At 50.5% G+C, this 2,867-nt stretch overlaps 1 pseudogene; it reads left to right on the top strand.

Annotated features, from left to right (window-relative positions):
* Window positions 1-2,503, top strand: LOC124082486 (T-cell surface glycoprotein CD1b-like; annotated as a pseudogene).
* Window positions 2,504-2,867: the final 364 nt, after the last annotated feature.

The following is a 2,867-nucleotide window of genomic DNA, read 5'->3' as shown; positions in this document are numbered from 1 at the left end:
ATGAGAGATCAAACACCAGCTGAGAGTCAGAAGCCCTGTGTCAGCGAAATGCTGCTCCTGCTACTTGTATTGCTAGCAGTTCTCCTCCCAGGTGGTGACAATCAAGAAGGTAAGCATAGCTCTGGCAGCTCATGAACTGGTACAGAGGGTCTGGTTGAAAGTAGGTTGCGTTTGCCCAGGTGCACCTGGACTTTGAGGTCCTGCCCGCTCCTGACTTCAGCCCTCTTCCACCATGTTGGAGGGGGCAACCTGAGGCCCTGGGGCTCTCAAATGTGTCAGGTGTTATATTTCTGCAGTCCCTGGGATCTTGGTATCTTTCCAGTGTCGATAGTTTTTCTTTCTCTATAGCTTCTCCCCTTCACTTAAGTCTTTTCTGGTTTTCTTCACAGCCTCCCCAGGGCCGACCTCATTCCGTATCATCCAAATCTCAACCTTTGCCAACAGCACCTGGACAAAACATTGTGGCTCAGGCTGGTTGGGTGATCTGCAGATTCATGGCTGGGATAGTGACACAGGCACTGCTATATTCCTGAAGCCCTGGTCTAAGGGCAACCTCAGTGATGTGGAAGTCACAGAGATGGACGATATCTTTCGATTCTACTACTTTGGATTTACCCGGGAAGTGCAGGAACACATATCTGACCTTCAGTTCAAATGTGAGTTCTTTCCTCAAAATTGGGTTCTTTCTGTGACCCTTGGTTCTCACTCCCTGTGGTCCTTCCCCCTCCTCCCTTCTTTACCCAGATGCATGCACACACTTCTCTAGAGCAAGCTCCCTCTCTGACTCCTCTCCTCCACAATCTCTGACCTGGGTGGCTCATCACTCCTCTCTTACAGATAAAGGTGTCTGCTGTATGACCAGCCCCTCGTGAGTCCCCTGTGAAACTTTCTCCTTATTTTCCTACTTGTGCCTGAGTTCCGTATAGTGTGGCCCATCATCTTATCCACCCCTTCAAACATTGCCATGAGTTCTTCCTTCCCTGGGGACTTCTGCTTCCTTTGGGATATTCGTGCTGGTGACAGCATGTCCCTGGCCTTTTCCCTCTGCCTCTCCTCTGCCCTGTAACCACCATCCCCTTTACCACATCACTGTCCCCTTCATGAGAGGCACAAGTCTCCCCAACACTCTACCTCCAAAAGTCATTAAATGCTGTATTAACTTATTGTTTCACATTCCAGAATTTTTCCTCACCCAGAATCTGTATCCTGGGTCCTCCCCACATCCTTTCTTCTTGTTTGATGATTATTAGCTTTTATATCTGTTTTCCATCTGCACAGACCCCTTAGAGATCCAGAGCATAGGAGGCTGTGAGCTACAGTCTGGGGGAGCTATCGTAAGTACATGGAAGGGGGCTGTAGGAGGCCTGGATTTCCTGAGCATCAATACTACCTGTTAGCCTGCCCCAGGACCCAGCAGCAGCAGGGCAGAGAAGGTCTGTGAAATCTTTGCAAAGTACAAAGGCATCTTTGACACAGTAGAGCACCTGCTCTATGAAACCTGTCCCCGGTTTCTCTTGAGTGTCTTGGAAGCAGGGAAGGTGGATCTCCAGAGACAAGGTGAGTCTGCCATTTCACTTTCAGTTCTCCTTAAATCCAAGAGTAGGCAAGCACCCAGGGAGGAGGAGGGCTTCATCAAGGATCTATTCCATTCCCAAAGGAGAGAAGGGGCTTAATGTACACATCAGTCTGCGTCCATGTGCTCTGGGTCAGCACCAGCAGGTGACACTCTCCCTGCCCCTGTTGTCTTAGTGAAGCCCAAGGCCTGGCTGTCCAGTGGCCCCAGTCCTGAACCTGGCCATGTGCTGCTGGTGTGCCATGTGTCTGGCTTCTACCCAAAGCCTGTGTGGGTGATGTGGATGCGAGGTGAGCAGGAGCAGCAGGGCACTCAGAGAGGTGACATCCTGCCCAATGCTGATGGGACGTGGTATCTCCGAGCAACCCTGGATGTGGCAGCTGGGGAGGCGGCTGGCCTGGCCTGCAGGGTGAAGCACAGCAGCCTAGGAGGGCAGGACCTCGTCCTCTACTGGGGTGAGGAAGGGCTGGGGCCCAGCTGGAGGTGGAGGGAGGGGGTGCCCCAGCACAGAGGATGGGCCTGGGAAGGATGGGGAAAGGAGGAAGTAAGCAGGGGGAGAGGTGGTGGTCAGAGAGGGGAGGGAGGTGAGGAGAACGGACCTCTAGAAAATGAAGGCTGCAGAGCTGGACACAGGGAGGCCAGGGAGTGAATGCATGAGATTCGCAGTGATGGTCTGTGTCCTCCCTCCCCACGGCAGGACGCTCCATCCCCATTGGCCTGGTCATTCTGGCAATTATAGTGCCCACGCTGATCTTCCTGCTGGGCCTTGCGTTATGGTTCTGGAGACGCAGGTGAGTTTCTATTTCCTTACTCTTCCTTTGCTGTCCACTCTCCCACTCTTCCTACCCTGTGTCTATTTACACTGTGTCAACCTCCACTTTCCACCAGACCTTTCTTCTTACCTCCATCTCCTGCATGGAGCTAATATAAAAATGTGGTAAATGACACATACTACGATTTAATATCTGTACCATTTTAACTGTGTTAAGTGCATTCACATTCTGTGCATCCGTCACCATCATCCACATCCCCAATCTTTTTCATCTTGCAAAATGGAAGCTCACTTTCCACCTAAAAACACTTCTCTGTTCCCTTCCTCCCCACTGGTTGGTGGCCCTTCCACTTTCCATCTCTATCAATTTGAAGACCCTCTTCAAGTCTTATAATTGAAATTGTACAGTCTTTGTCACTTTGTGACAGGTTTATTGTATTTAGCAGTTTATGTATGTTGTAGCATGCATCAGAATTTCCTTTCATCTCAAAACCTTGAGTAATATTCCACTGTATGTGCACA

The sequence above is a fragment of the Marmota monax genome, unplaced genomic scaffold, assembly GCF_021218885.2.
Source record: "Marmota monax isolate L192 unplaced genomic scaffold, Marmota_monax_Labrador192_F-V1.1 WCK01_AAM20220418_F8-fsc00145, whole genome shotgun sequence".
Lineage (NCBI taxonomy): Eukaryota > Metazoa > Chordata > Mammalia > Rodentia > Sciuridae > Marmota > Marmota monax.
Note: the sequence above shows the minus strand (reverse complement) of the source record. Positions and strands in the feature narration are given on the sequence as shown.